The 15,757-nt window shown below is 53.0% G+C and overlaps 1 protein-coding gene across 3 annotated transcripts in view; it reads right to left on the bottom strand.

Annotated features, from left to right (window-relative positions):
* UNC5B (unc-5 netrin receptor B) overlaps nt 1–15,757 on the bottom strand; it is a 55,096-nt gene that overhangs the window by 37,281 nt on the left and 2,058 nt on the right. The gene's annotated exons all lie outside the window — the stretch shown is intronic.

Raw genomic sequence — 15,757 nt, 5'->3', positions numbered from 1 at the left:
ACACCAACCATATGCCTCAAATATGCACGGTACAGTTGGTGCCTAGGTAATGCAACTGCAGGTATCAGCTCGCCTAATTAGCTACCAGAAGAAAGTCTAATTTAAAACAAAGCTCTTATTTTATTTATTTGCTGACAGTAGCAGAGCGATTCCCTCCAGCATGATGTGAAAGCAAACACACTGTCCTCAATATAAACTGCCATGGGCTTTTTAATTTTATCCTTCAACAAGTGTTCCCTGGTTAGTCTTTGGGAAGGAGAAAAAAAAAAAAAACAAAAAAACCAACAAATAAAAAACAACTCCGGGGAACACGAACCTGCAGCTCCCATTAGCGTTACAGAGAGCTTGCAAAGACAGCTTCCCACTTGTCACCTCCCTGCCACAGAAAAAAAAGCAAGCACACGCACCATCGCGGCTTCTCCGCTGCACTGGGAAAGGCAGGTAAACTGCCTTTAATAAAAGGTCCATAAGAAAATGTGTGTGTGTGTGTGTGTGTCCCCGTCCCCTCCACTGTCATCGTTTTGGGTGATGAAAGGGGCTCGGTGCACCCCGGCCCCCCGCTGCCATCACCCTGCAGATGCCCATGAGACACAGGCAGCGGCACAAGTTGGTGCCTGGCTCCAGACCGCTGTTGCGAGGTGGAGGTCGCCCAGCCAAGCTAAAAGACTCCCGACAGTGCCCACCCCTTCCTTCCCCTAGAGAAATCCTAGAAGCAGGGAGAGAGTACAGGGCCATTGCGATTTTATTTAGCATCTTTATTTATTGAAGTGCTTTAAATAGATATGGATTGACTCTCTCAGCTCTGGCTATTACAGCTCCAAAGGGGAGCTGCAGGCTCTTTGATTAATGCACACAAGGCTGCTTCCATAGATGCTCAGCATCCCACGCCATGCGGTACCTCCTCCTGCCTACCGAATTACAGCAGGGACCCCTGTATCACCCTCCCTGTAGGGGCAGGAGGGTGGCACAATCCCCCACCAAGTAAGCTTTAGCTCTCGAGTGCCATGATTGTGGGCAGCGGGTGCTCCAGAAGCGCCACATCCCCACTTTGCCTGGGCAAAGCTGCCCCAAATGCCTACTTTGACACCGTTTTAAACCACAAATCCCTCCAGCCACATCCCAATGGGTGGTCGAGACAAAAATCTCACCGACCCACACCCCACATGCGGCGGGGCCCTGGGGAGGCTCTCCTCAATCCCAGCTCTGCCACCACATTGCACCAGCCAGACCCAGGAGCAGGGTGGGAAGAGGAGCGGCAAGATGTCAGCTGGGGGAAAAACCCTTCTCTTTGAGCATCGCGCTTCACCTCTCGCAGCCGTCAGAGGACGGTCGGTGCTAAGCCCCATCGCGAGCCTGTTTATTCAAAAGGATGCTTCAGCATCTCTCCTCTCACAAAACACGATGTCCTGGTGCCTCCACCGCTCCGCCTTTACGCCATCCACATAAAACCATCATGCATCTCCACCACCACCACCCTCAATCATCTCCATATCCAAGATCAGGCCATCAGCTCCGCAACCCACCGAGACAAACCCTTTATCCTTCCCCTGCCACATTCTTCATACGGTCCAAGCTCATCCGAATAATCAGAGATTTATTCTTTCCTAACACCACATCCTGCCACCCATTTATGAATTTATGAAAGCAGGGAGAGGCATCACAAGCCTTTATGGACAATGCTGGCTAGGACGTGCATTTTTCTTTCCACTGATGAAAGTAATTCCGTTCAGTTAAGGAGTACATAAAAATCACACTATTCTTAGGCAGCTGGGCAAGAGGAGGAAAATCCATTGCAGCGACCCTGAACAGGCGCTTCCCCAGGGCTTCGAGGCAGAAAACTTATCAGACACCGCACTGATAACATTCAGGCTGAACCATAAGTCTTCAGCACATAAAAGGTATTCCTAACTGCAAACTGAATGAGCAGGGGGAAAATAAGGTTAAAGAAAACCAGAGGCCAAAGGCTGGGGGGTGGCAGCAGGTCTGGGGTTCACCTGCAGGACAGGCGGCATCCCTGGCACACACTCCTGGGGGCTAAGCAGGAGGATGCTGATCGTGGGGCGCCCATCTCCTGCCACCAAGGCATCCAGGGAGAGTTTGTCTTCTGCGTGTTTAAAGCTGCAGAGAAGTGGGAAAAAAATCAGCATCCATACCACTACCAGGCTAGTGAAATATTCCCGCCGGGTCAGCGTCCTCAATCATCCCCAACAACATATTTGCTCATTAGGGCCCCATTTGCCTCCCCCGCTATGTCCCAGTCCCAATACCCATCTTACAACACCTTCCCCCCCACCCCAACCGCACTCCTTTTCTTCCCTGTAACTCCAAACCAACTCTTTGTCCTAGGCACAAAGCGCTGTGAGGTTTCCGCTGCGGGTTTCTCTCTGCACCGGTTTCACATCCAGCTCTTCGGGAATGCCTGGTCAAAGCAAGCCAGCTGTGATCCGTAGCTGCTTTTTAAGAAATAACTCCAGAGGAGTTTTCTCCATGTCTTGTGCAACGATGGAGTTTGCAACACAACCTCAGAGGGGTCCCCCTTCTCCTCCTTAGCAGTCACTTGCTCTCCGTTCACCTGTCAAATCCCATGAAGATCCCCCGAGCTGGAGAAGCCAAGTGACATGAAACAAGCTGGAAACAAAACCCTGTCCTATTTCCAAACCACCTTAGAAAGGCGAGAAGCAGCACATGATGCAGCTATATGGTAACCTGACCCACAGGAACCACAGCCAAAAGGGAGGCTGTGCAGCTCCCGGCTGCCCTCCATGTCCTGCAGCTACCCACGGGTCGAGTCAGTTATGCTTGTTGAAGGAAAAAATTAAAAATCCACATTTGCCATGCCTTTGTACCCCCCGTGCACGGATGACAAGCTTATGGCACGAGCAAGCAGTGACCACAGAGCTGCTTTTGCAAGCTCCTCTTCCAACGCCTCAGGCTCAAGTCTTCCAAGCCAGCCCCAGGCTCCAGCCAAACTGCTCCCCGTTTCTGGGAGCGATGACCCCCCCCAACCAACAACCCACCAGCTCCGCAGCACCGCCGGCCCTACAAATGTTGAAGGCCACCTCCTTCCCCAAACCTGCAGCTCCGTGCCTCATCCAAAGTCCACCCGCAGCACCAGCCTGCAGCAGGGCGCCTGATCCCAGCATCACCCAGCCAAAGCCATTGCTCCCTCCCTCCGAGGCCGGTTTTCCAGGCAGAACAAGGATGGGAATTACTCAGGCAGCATGTGACATGACCACCAGAAGGAGGGCATTGCATTACTGGAGCTAAAACTGGATCCCGGTTTCTATTGTCTATTCTTTTGTAGTGATGGGAAGAAAGAGCTGCTGCTCTGTAATCAGGCCTCTTCTGGCTGGTTTGCTGCTTTTAGGACCAACCAGGATAATGCAACGTTGCTTTCATGTGGCAAGAGAAGCTTATAAACAATACTATTACACTGATACACCGCCGAAATTAAAGCCCTGCTCTGAGTCTCGGTTGCTCCCAGAGGCAGCCTGCTTGCCTTGGACTTATTATCTTCTCTGAAAGTCTTTAATACAGTGAACGGACTAAATGTCTTTCTAAATAAGCACTCGTGAAATTTAATTACTCCAAAAATAATGCCTATTACCTATTTCTGAAAAGAAGAGCAATTCCTTCCAGCTTTTGCTAATGTTCTTTTAGCAAATGCTCTGCATTTCTTGTTTCACTTAGCTGTATGTGCAAAATTACAGTTAGAGCAGAGCAGCTCCAGATCACAATTCACCCCAAACCTGAAAGTCTTCTCTTCACTGATGCTTCTCCATAGCTTTATTTTACTTTTTGGTCCAAAATAATTGAGATCCCCCCTCCAACCCTGTAAAAATTCAGATTCTGAGCTCACCCATACAGCCAGATTGAGACTGAAACCTCCAGAGTGGATTAACTCAGCCAGAAATGATCTCAGCTGTGAAACATCACAAGGGGCAGTCACATTCTCAGCAGCTTCAAAATAGAGGTTTGGGGTTTTTTTTAAATTAAAAGGGATGCCATCTCTCTGCATCTGTGTTTTATCTGGAATAAACATCCTGGTACGGGAAGAAAACACGCTTTTGCTTTCCTAACTCCAGTTTCTCATTTTCACCACCTTCCCGAGAACCTCCTCATGGTTTCTCAAGCCACCTTCTGCACTGCACTAAGAGACTGTCTCTACAAATAACATGGTCCTTATCTTGACCCACGAGCCTTTTGTTATATTTTTCTCTCCCATGACCAGCTGAGGGGAGCGATAGAGCAGTTTTGGTGGGCACCTGCATCCAGCCAGGGTCAACCCACCACAGCTGGGACGAGTCAGGAGGCCACCCTGCCAGTGAAGCAAGGGCCAGGTTTATTATGGCACTTATCTAGGGACAAACGCCAGCCAGATCAAACCCCACAGAGACCCTCAGGACCTGCAGAAGCAGCTGGCAGGATGCTTACGGGAAGATGCTCTTTTCTCCCCCATCTTTCCCCTTGATGCTCCATTTTCAGAGAGGTCAGAAACTCCTGCTCCCCAAAACCACAAAAAGCCAAAGCTGCAGAATACCCTTGACCCAAAGGTCTGCAGTAATCCAAACTCCTCCAGCCTTTAGACCCTGCAGTTCACCTAAATGACTTTTAAACTCTTTTTTCTTTACACATGCTGGCAAAGCAAGCCCCAAGAAACTGCCACATCGAACATGCCAAGCAATTTCTTCCAAAGCATGTGTGTAGGCTACAAGGAAGCCCATCCTTCCCTCCCCATCTCTCCGCTGCTGACCCAGGTGTAGGATGCTCTCCTCCCGCTTCCCCCTCAGCCACTCAACCATCATTAGCGAAGGACCATTTCCTTCCACAACAAATAAAGGTCATCTGCCAACTAGCGTCTTTTGCCGTGACCTGAAGGCATCCTTCAGCACTTCTCTCACCTTGCCTAAGGTTTTTCCAACCTTTTTCTCAGTCCTTCATTTATTTCGAGGTACCCCAGCTCAGCTCAAGTGATGCGGTCCCTTAAGCGGCACAACAAAACCTGCTTTCCTATAGATCTGCTGCTCAAAATACTCACGCCCACGTGGCGTTTGTGTTCCCCAATAGTAGGTGGCAAGTGTTATGCTGTCGGGTTTTTTTTAGTGGGATATTAATAGATCCCTCTCACTGGCCAACCAGCTCTCTTAGATAAAAACTTTATTGCTAATTTCCTAATCAGGCAGGCGCTTAATTGCGAGACATCTACTTCTGAGTCAAAGAGGGGGAGGGCTGCAGACACACAAACAGCACAACTGCAAAAAAAAAAAAAAAAAGTCTGGGTTTTTTTAGGAAATGAAGCTAAAAAAAGAAATCTCCCCCAAACAAACAAACAAACAACCCCGAAATAAGCCAGATAACCAAAAAATAAATCCATCGGGATTTTTGGTGTCTTAGGCGCAGGAGCTCCTCTTGGTGCACGGGCCAAGGAGATGCTGTGCCCCACAGTCCCTTCTGCGGAGGGGCTGGAGCCCACGGCTGCTCCTGGGGGGGGGCACGGCAATGCCTCTCTCCTTGCACGTCCCATATATAGCACGGTCCCTGCGGGCTGCAAGCAGATGGTTACCAAGCTGACAGGTTGCAAACAGCTCCATAGAGCCAGTCGGGGAATCAGATATTGTCTCCATGCCTTTAGTTTTGGAAACAAAAGATGTCTCCCTGCTAAAAAAGTTTGCTGCGGGACCTCGCCGGTCCCCCTGTTTTCGGGTTTCTTTTTAAAAGCATTTCAATCCAGCTCACATCGCTTAGGTCTGAAGTCTATACAAGTCTCCGGGCTGCCTGCACATAACTTTTTCCACTCTGAGAAGGGAAAATGGATCTTTTCATCTGACTCTCCTCTCCGTAGCTGGAAGGAGAACGCAAGGACAGCCGTGGCGCATGGCACAACATCAACCTTGCTTTTCCAGCAAGCTGAAGGCACTCCCTTCCCTGCAAAAAGTTTCTTCCCTTGACTTCCTATCAAGCTTGCAAACGCCATGAACTCAGGGCAACCCCGAGAAGCTTCTTCCCAGCATCCCCACCATTTATTTACAGGAGCCCCAAGGGCTTGGAAACAGTCCTGGACCCCAGCCCTAAATACACGGGACAGCAGTGACACCGCAAAGTGCCACGCAGGGACCCAAATCATCTTTTAGGGTGGGTTTATTTTTTAAAATCATCCTTCAGCAGGCCACGCTGGATCCCCCCCCACACCTACCGGGATGCAAAACGCAGCCAAACTGCAGGACTCCGGCTTCTTTTGCTTCCCCGCTGGTTTTAGCTCTGCAACTTGACCCTCGCAGAAACATATGGTTTGCATTCTCCCCCCTATACTTTCCATACACTCACACACGCTCTCCTTCCCCCACCTCCCATAGGCACACAAATCCAAGCCCTTTTCTCTTTAAGCGAGAAATCGTGCCGGCAGCCCTCCCCGTCTCTCTCTAAGGGAAGGAGAGGAGCACAGGCAGACCGGGAGAGGCCGCAGTAAAACCCCTCGGCCGAGACCGCTAAGTGGGCTTTGCTATTTCACGCAGGGGTCATTAACAGCCCGGCTGGATCCGCTGCATCCCCTTATAGCCAGTCCATAAATACTAATGAAAACAGAGCCAGTATGCCATTGGGGTATGGCGACGGAAAGGGGGAGGCAGAAAGCGCATGCCCAACAAAAACCCGCTCTGCAAGCGGAGCTTTGCCTTCCCCAGCCGGCCGGGGACCACCGAAAAGCCACCCTTGCTCAAGCCTCCAACCTCATCCCTCTCCGCTAGCAGGAGAAGACGGGAACAGCAGCGAGCCCTTAGGATGTGGGGACAGCCAACGGGCACAGCAACGCCAAGGCACTGCCGGGTGCCGGTGGTCAGAGGATGCTCGAAGGGCAGGCGCGGGCCGCCGACCGGGTTAAGCAGCAACTTCACCTCCTCTTTTCCCCCTCCCCGCGTGCAAAAATCATCTTTCTTTTCCCGTTAGGCAGTTTTCATCTAATTTTCTGCTTCATCCAGCAGCCGGGCCTTTCCCCACAAAGAGACGGCGGCAGCCTAAGCTGGTTTTTGTTCAGCCCAGAAGACCGATCCAGCGGCAATTGGCGAGAGGGATTTTTACGGAGCATTACTTTGCCTTACCGACAAGCAAGGCAAAGCCTTCCCCCAGCCCGCATCACGGGATGAAGTTAAAAATTCACAAGGGCCCTCGTACCCACTTCTTTTTTCTAGTGTCCTTAAAGCACCACACTCGAGAGGAGCCTCACAGAGCCTGAGAGCGCCGTGGGATGGACAGACGGACGGATGGATGGATGGATGCCCCTGGCCAAAACAGCACAGGCTGTGATAGAAACCAGAAGCCTTGTGGTCTGCGAGCCCGACTGCCTTTGCAAAGCATACCGAGCATTGCTGGCGCGCCTGCGTACCCCACACCATCCTCCCGGCCGCAGCCGACGAACGCTGCGGCAAAAAACCCCAAAGATCCTCTGAATTTATATATTTTTGGCGGCACAGGACCAGCAAGCCTGACAGTTTCTTGGAGCTGAGCACAGCATGAATTCCTCTTAGCAGGTATTAGAAAACCACACTTTAAAAAAAGCATCATCTATTTTTGACCCGTTGTGTTTTTAGGATTGGCGTTACTCAAGGTTTTAGCTGGACAGATGAGGCCCCGCAGTAACCTGGGGCTTTTCCTACCACGTATCCCCCGGGATCCTTCCCGATCGGCTGGGACCCTGTCTGCAAAGCCGGCGCGTGGGTTTTTCCATCCCCGGCAGGACCAGCCCCAACACGCCCCAGACTCCCGGGGTTTTGTTGTAAACTACAAAGGAACCTGCCCAATTCGCCCCAGTTTGCATAACCAGTTTATCCCAAGCATTTGTTTTAAAAACTCAACTCTTGTTAGTCACTGTTCAGCCCAAACAAAACCCAACCCTCTTCCCAGCTTTTGGATCTCGCTTTTCCAGCTTTGGGCAGAGCCAACATTTTTATCTTGGTGTATAAATTTTAGAGTCTGAAATAGGTGCCTCCATACCTTGTTTTTTATATATATATATAAAACAGGATAGCTGAAGTACCCATGACAGGGATTAACCACAGGGCTGTAACTCCTGCAAGCCAAAGCCGGGATCCCTGGGCTATGACACCACGGGATTTTAACGTGCAAAGCCTCCACAGCCGCACCTCCCAGCCTTGCTTGCTTCACCCAAGCACAGACTAGTCATTCACCAGTAGCAAATCATTTAGCATAGACACACGTGAAAAAAGAGGGACTGCAAAGGGGGAGAACGTAAGTTTTATAGCCCTTGGCAGCCCGCACCCCGGCTTCATCACACTCTGGACCCCGGTCAACCGAGCAGCTCCGCGCTGCACAGCCGTGCAGCCAAATCCCCTCTCCTGAAACAAATCCCTTTAGTGCCGACGTCGGAGCATGGAAGGCGGTGTTTGCAGGGCTCCGACTGTAAAAAAAGCAGCCAAAATGATGCACAGCAGGCATCGCGCGTCCTCCAGGAAAACGTGCTTCCACAACCAAGTCAAGCATCTCCTCCTAAAGACCAGGGGAGGACAAGAGGAACCGCAGACTCAGGTGGAAATAAATGCATGGGTGGAGATGGCGGGGGAGCCCGAATTGCCACCTCTTCTTCCTTCCAGCCCAAAGCATCAGCCTGCGGCCCCAGCAGTGCCGAGAGAGCTGGGCACGCACCCAGCAGCGACGCCGTGTCACCAAGCGCTTGTCCCCAAAGCAGATAGACTGGTGCAACTCAGAGGAGACCCTACGGAGTCACGGAGGGATGCCACAGCCCCGGTGAGGGGCTCCTGAGCGCTGGGAACCGCTTACTTCCAGCCTAATGCAGATTTTCAGCAATACTTGACCCGCTCTAGGAAGATGTCCTCCGGTCAGGTCCCAGAAAGCAGAAGAGCCAGGACATTTAAGCTTCTCCAAGACAGGCTGGAAGAGAAAACCCTTCAACGAGCCTAGTCTCCGATGCAGCGACCCAGACCGCCGATTACTTTTAATTGCTGTGTAATTGGACTTAGGAGCCATGCTTTCATTTTAAGCACGTCTCTACATTTCACGTCTGTCAAGGGGGACAGAAAAACCTTCAAAATAATATTGCAGCACAGGAACACCATAGCACCATCCAGCAACTGTAAAAACAGCCGCGCCAGGCGGGGAGACGAAGGTGCCCGCACCCCGAGCGGCATCCCCAGCCTGTTTGGGATAAACAGGGGTGGAGGGAGGCTGCTGGGATCCCACACCTGGGCAGCGGCCATCCGAAACGAGGCGATGGCCCCAGGCCAGACCACAGCAGACAGCACAGCCACGTTGCAAGATCCACCCTCATGACCAGCGCTAATTACTAGCTTCACTTGCAGGCCCTGCAAAGCCTTCAGAGATGCCCCTCCAGGTGAGGGTGGGGATGCTTGCTCGGCTCCATTTGGCTACATGGATGAAAAGCAAGCAGCAGACCGCTTTTTTTCTGGTTGTTTTAAATAGCAACCACTTTCTGGCTCCTGGAAAACACCCTCCTTCTGTTCTTCAAGCCAACCCAAACAGAGAGAGCCAATAACACAGCCGGGTGATGGCGTAGGATGGTGAGGTCTCCACGGGGGATAAGAGACGCGCAGAGGAGATCAGCCCCCGCTCACAGACCACTCAAGGCGGGGACGAGACCCCCTCAAGGTGGTAGAGAGGCAGAGCCAGTCAACCCAGCAGAAAGAAGCTGTGTTCATCCATCTCCATAAAACCCTCAGAAGCCCTGTTCCTCCATCCCAATTGCTCTCGGTCCTCCAACCAGCGGTCACCATCCGAATCCCTGTTCCTCCATCCCAGTTGCTTTCGGTCCTCCAACCAGCGGTCAGAATCATCCGAAGGAAGAACTACAACTTCCCGGCACATCATGTGAGTCCATTGGAAAACCAGACAGTCAATGAAGCAAGGTCTTCTGCTGAGGACCTTCTTGGTGCCTTTCAGCCGCTGCTGGGTGGATGCGCCCACGTGTGCCGCTGGTTGCGAATAAGCCCAAAACCTCACAGCCTAGAAAGCATTGAGGACACTCGCTGACAGCAACCTCAGACAGGAGGAGACAGCAACACTGCAACCCAGGCGTGTCCCTTCTCCCATTTAAATCTGTCCTGAGGAGTTTCTGGGCTCTCTAACCTCCTGCCTAAGGAAAACTCCCACGCTATGCAATGCAACACAACCCTTTTAATAGCCTCCCGCCTCCGCGAGCCACCCAGCCGGGAAGCCCGGGTTTGTTTTACAACATCTTGTCCCTCCAGCCTGCCACCACCCCAGGAGATGCAGGTACACCGAGGAGCCCCCCCCCAGAGGTGGGCAGCCCACGCTGCTCCTTATTTAAGTTGTGGAAGAGAACACGTAAAGGCATTTAAATGCTGCCAACCGAGGAGGGAGCGTGGCGAGAAGGGGGCAGCTGGGGATCATTTCCAGGCTGGTGGCAGCTCCCGGGGAGGAGAGTCACTCCGCAAAAGGGAAGACTCACAAAGCAACAGCAGGACAAAGTCAGGGTGGAGAAAAGCTTCCTCTCATCTTAGCCGTGCTCTCACCTCCCTGCCAGCGTAAGCCTCCCCCTTGCAGGGCTCCTATCAACAGCCACCACGTCCATCTCCAGAGAACTTCAACAGGGAGGGATGCTTGGTGGGGAGAAGCATCATCGTGCCTTACAGGAGCATTCCCCACGCACCATCCCGCACTCAAACCCTCTCACACAGATTTTTATCTGCACCTGACGGCCATTTGGTTCAATATCTCAAGGTGTGCAGAATCCCATCCCCAGGGCAAGCCAAAGCATCCAAAACAATTGCACCTGCATGCAGTGACATCAATACCAAGAGCATTTCTCCAACTCTGTGGAAGTCTTGTGGGGTTTCCCCCCCACCTCCCCACCCACCTCTTTCTAACATTCCATGCTATACACCTACATGGATCCTCCAGTCGAGGAGGATGCCCACAGCATCACTCCCACAGAGCCCCGAAGCCCACCTGGGCTCTGGGCATCTGCACTCAGAAGTCCTCGCCTCTCCTCCCGCGGCGGCCTCCGCTCGACAGAAAGGCAGATGGATCTAATACGCATTAAACATCTCCAAATGAGATTTTCCACGCTCTTTCAAAGGGAAACAATCCCTCAGCTTTCACACTCGGCATAGGCTTGCGAAGGAGGGGAGCTGCGGGAGCAGCGAAGGTTACCCATGGGAGCTTTATGGAAACCACACCGGCGGGACCCCCCAGAAGCACAAGAGATGCCGGGATCTGGCTTTTGTGTCTGGCTCGATGAGGGGTTTGTACCGATTAGGAGGACAGCCCATGCTCGGAGCCCCAGGTATTTGGGCAGGGAAGGGATCGGTCGCGGTACAAATAAGCCCTTTCTCTCCTCCTAGGTTTTACGGGAATAAACGGGGGAGAGAAGCGAGGGCAGCTGTGCTATACGTGTGTATATACGTGTATTATAGGCTGCTGCTGATCAGACTTGTGGGGCAAAGGGATGGAGGTGGAGGAGGAGACCACCAAAGATGCTCTGCAAATCTATACAGGTCTTCTTCCTTACCTGAAGGGACTCACTCTTCCAGAGAAAGGGGTAACCCAGACCCCAAATGCAAGCACAGAAAAGCTTCAGAGTTTGAGGCTAGAGCTCTGCTCAGTTTGCTTCTTGTATAACCGGGTATATTACTCTTCAGTAAGTGTCTCAACTTGTGTCCTCCATCTCCCAGGGTTAAAAAACACAACACCCCCCCCCCCCAAAAAAAAAAAAACCAAACAACCAAAACAAACAGCACTGCATTTAACGTCCAACAAGCAAAGCTAAAGGGGAAAAAACTGGCTCAAAACATTTGCATTTTAGACCCTGGGGGAGTGTCAGCCCCATCCATGCAGACCAAGCCCTGCATGGCAGGCAATGGGATGCACCTCCTGATAAATATTTTGCCTGGACTAATCCAGCTCTAGGAGGAAGCCTTGTCTCACGGAGAAAGCCCAGTTTTGGGACTCCTGTGCCTCCACCACCATGCCTGCCCCACAGCCCATGCACGTGCCCCAGGCGGCTCTGCTGCCACCTCCAGGGCTTGGGAACGGGTAATTCCTCCTCCTTGCAGCAAAGACCAAGCTCAGCAACGTATTAGCTGGAAAGGGAATATTTCCCAGCACCAAAACGAGTGAGTGCTTGGCCATCAGTCCCCTCTGGAGAGGGCCTGAGGGCTGAAGCAGGAGGAGGGAAGACACAGTGGCATCCATGGATGCTCCAGGCAAGGCAAGGGACCCGGCAGAGCCCGGACTCGCGGGCTGAGGAAAGATGGGAAGCAGAGCCCACACCAAAGATGAAAACACTTTCTTCCTCTTGAGCTGTGAGATGCCCCGCCTGCTGCTCAGCATCAGGGTGGCAGGTAGCTTGCTTTCTCCCCTTCCCCTCCTGAATTTCTCCACGGAGCCCAACACTGAGAAACACAGGGAGCCAAACTTGTCATCACGGTCCCTTTACCAGATTTACCCCAAGGCACCCTCCCAACCACCAAGAGTTTGGGTTAAGTCTTGCAGTTTCAACACCACCCAACTTACACCGGGTAGCAGCACCTGGCCCCCCAGTTTGGGGATGAGGACCAGGACCCACCACCCTGGGCATTTCACTACAAACCTAACCCAGATCTAACACACCCGTGTGGGTCCAGAGGAGCTCGCGGCAACGGGGGACAGCCCCCCCCAAAAAACTGAGCCGAGCCAGCGGGTCAGGGAGAAGCCACCAAAGGCAGCAGGGAGCAAAGGAGACCTGAGCGGGGCCGTGCCGGGCTGCAGCAGGGAGGGACTCGCAGGAGATTAAAGGCAGAGTGCAGGACACGCTGGAGCAAGCCCCGTGCTAAATAATTCCTGCTTCCCTTCCCTTTCCTCGTTTTCCAGTGTGGCTTCGCCCAGCCTTTCCCAGCCTGGCTTGCGTTTGATCTCCGGGCTCGCTCTGCCTTTCCCTTGCCTCCAACCAGCCGATGCAACCCAAAGGTGCCTTGCTACGACCCGCAGAGCTGCCCCAGCCCCATTCAAAAAAAATTAAAAAAAAAAAGCAGCCCCTATGTGAAAAAAGCAAATAGCAAAGGAAAAAAAAAAAAAAAAAAAAAAAAGAAATCCCCTAAAAATCCAAGCTCAGCAAACATGTGGCTGCTACCAGCCCAGCCCGGCGGTTTGGGAGGAGAGGGGATGGGGAACGGGCTTGGGAGGAGGAGACGGCAGCTCTTCCCCTCCACCAAGGAGCAGGTCCAGGGCTGCCAGCCCAGCGCATTCCTGCACCGTGAGTCAGGCCTCCGAAAAACCAGGAGGCTTCAAAAATAATACTCCGTGCAGCCGGGATGCTTTGCTTGCCTTCTGGCTCCCCAGCCTCCCCCACGCACGCAGCCCCTGTTTTTAGCACTTTGCTCCACAACGGGATCAAAACTGATTTTAACCAAAACGCAGCTGGGACCCCCGAGAACAACATTACCCTCCACGCTGGGACCCCGGCGTGAAGCTAAAAGAAAACCCAACACTCCCAAACTGCCTCGACAGTAAAAATTCAAGCGTCAGCCAAGCCTGCAGGGCTGCAGGGACAGCGAGCCGGAGGATTTAGGGAGTGTTAGGGAGGGTGCTGCATTCAGCGAGGGGCCTCCAGGCTCCCACCAAGAGAGGTCCCTTGGAGGGCGGGTGTGAAACCAGACATCAGAGCAGCTTTATGGGGCTTTCTGCCTCTCCCAAGTCAAAGCTCTGCATTTCCCAGCCCTAGCGCAACCCCACTGCAGGTCATACAGGATTTTTTTTTTTTTTTTTTTTTTCCCCCAGTGCCCCGGCCTGATGTGGGGAGCCACATCATTCAAAAGCTACCCCTTCACCGCTCCTGGAGCGCCACAAAGGCTCTGGTTTGGTGGGGGAAAGTATCTCACACAACATTTCCTTTAGGTCCTGAGCTCTGGCAGAGCCAGGGAAGGATTACCCGAGCTCCCTTCACCCCAGGATGAAGGGGAATGAGCCTTCGTGCCACCAGACGCAGACCCTCACCCCCCCCCAGCATCCAAAGGGCCAGGGCTGTGTCAGCTCGGTGCCACCGCGCTCTGACTCACGAGCAGGGGTGGCTTGCACAATACAACCGATTACAGCGAATTACAGCTTTGCTTGTTAAGGAAAATCAAAATCAGAGGCAGTGGGGCTTCAAATGCCACGGCGGGGCCGACGGCGGCCGGCGAGCGGCTCGGGCATCCCTTGCACCCGTATTAGCCTCCCCGCTTCCCAAGGCGAGACGCGGGTGGCATGGCAGGAGGGGGCAGAGGGAACAGGCTGGTGATTTATTCCCCCGTCCCTCGCTCCGGCAAATGTTTTCACTTGCATTACCATCGCTAAAGCCGGGAGGATATAAGTGAATAGGAAACAGCAGGAACCTGTGGCTTTATGGCACCAACATCTGCTGTAATGAACTCCTCGCAGACTCCATCCAGCCCCTTCCGTCCTCACCTCAGAGCCCGGCGCTTCCAGCCGCCTCCCCGGCACCGGCCTGCGAGCCTGGCTTTTGCCTAGCAAAACCCAGCTCACCGACTCTCCCGATAACCTACGGGGCTGGCAGGCTCATCCCTCCGGCCCCAAACACGCTGGGAGGGAGAAAGCCACAGGGCTGAGGACTTGAAAGCGCTGCTGCTGCTAGAAACGGAAGCAAAACCAGGCTCCTTGCATCATCTTGGCTTGCTTAACTGACCCAAAATCCAGATAATTTTTTTTTTTTTTATTGCTGTACGGCTAGGACAGGGACGGAAAGGGAGCCAGCGTGCACAGCACCGAAAGGACCCATGGGACCTTAAATAGGAGAGAAGATAAAGGACACAGCAGGACTCTCCAAGCTGCTTGCTGGGTCAGCAGTGGTGCACTTTTGATTTTTAAACAGAGAAAACACAATCTGAATTTCTCCCCTACCCCCCAACTACCCCTTCCGAGAGACTCTGCCTTCTTTAAAGTAGCATTTTTCCATTTCTCTCCTTTTTTTGTTGTTTCATTATTTCGTTCTGCCACTACCGTGCACAGAGAGCACCCGCTTCTAAGAGAGAAAGCTCCATAACCAAGAAGCTAAAGGAGAAGGCGACAAAAAGCCAGAGCAGATCCTTTCACACACCGCTGTCCTCAAGCGAGCAAGCCCCCACCTCCTGCAAGGGCAGGCTTTTCTGACGAGCAACAGGTCTTGGAGCAAGCATCTCTCTCCCGGCCATCTGCTCGCGATGACAGCAGCAGGCAGGCAGCCTCCTGCCACCGACGCGCGGGAGCCCGTGACCCACGCCGGTGGGAGACAGCAGTGCCGATATCCCCTTCCCAGGTGTTTTCCTGATGGTAGTGCAACGGAGGGATGGAAGGACAGTCCTTCGCCAGAATGGCAGCGTCACACTCCCCGCAAACACCCTTGTCAGCTAAGCCCGCCATCCAGCATCACCCTCTGGATTTTGGCAGCCCTTCCGCAACCTCCGCACAGCTGGCCTCGCTGGGAAAGGCCCTCAAGCAAGCTCGAAATCCTCACCCCAAGTTGTTTTCCTATCGAGAGTAGCACACACAAGCAGAACGAAGCGTGGCGAGCAGCCCGGCAGGCAAAGCCCCGGGATGGGGGGGCCGCGGGTGGGAGCTGGGGTTCCCCCAGGAGCGGAGGAGAGCACCGCAGCAGTGCTGGCGAGGAGCGGGCCGACCGCTTCTGGGTTTCAAACCCCGATCCAAAACAACATGTCTCCCCCCGCCCCGTTGCAAAACCCGACACAAACAATATGTACATTCTCTGTTATTAAAAATTATTTTCTGGGTGATGTCT

The sequence above is a fragment of the Aquila chrysaetos genome, chromosome 11 (genome assembly GCF_900496995.4).
Source record: "Aquila chrysaetos chrysaetos chromosome 11, bAquChr1.4, whole genome shotgun sequence".
Classification (NCBI taxonomy): domain Eukaryota; kingdom Metazoa; phylum Chordata; class Aves; order Accipitriformes; family Accipitridae; genus Aquila; species Aquila chrysaetos.
This window is presented reverse-complemented; position numbering and strand designations above follow the sequence as displayed.